Source organism: Tupaia chinensis, unplaced genomic scaffold (assembly GCF_000334495.1).
Source record: "Tupaia chinensis unplaced genomic scaffold, TupChi_1.0 Scaffold000093_1, whole genome shotgun sequence".
NCBI lineage: Eukaryota > Metazoa > Chordata > Mammalia > Scandentia > Tupaiidae > Tupaia > Tupaia belangeri.
The window spans coordinates 10,575,636-10,576,056 of record NW_006159555.1 but is presented as its reverse complement, the minus strand read 5'-3'; positions in this window follow the sequence as shown (position 1 = coordinate 10,576,056).

Below are 421 nucleotides of genomic sequence, written 5' to 3'. Positions count from 1 at the left end.
ATGCCCTATTGCAAAAAATCTCTCTCACAAAAAAAAAAAAAAAAAAAAGAAAAGAAAGAAAGAGAGAGAGAGTCAGAAAGCAAGAAATCACCCCCCACGGGGGATGGTCATGCTGCAATCCATTCTCCTTTACTCTCCTCTGTGGATTTTGGGCGTGCATGCATACATGCCCAGTGTGAGTTTCAAGCCGCCGGGTCTGGGACTCAAACCACGGTCAGCCACATGAGAGTCCAGTGATATAACCATTAAATAATCTGCTGATCCTAATCAATGATAATTTAATAAGAGAATCCAGTGCAATGTGGTGGGCAAAGAAAAGGCAGATGTTTTAAAATAAAACAAAAGAGGGGCCAGCAGGTGGCATGATGGTTAAGGCCACTGGACTCCCACATGGCTGACTGCAGTTCGAGTCCCGGACCTG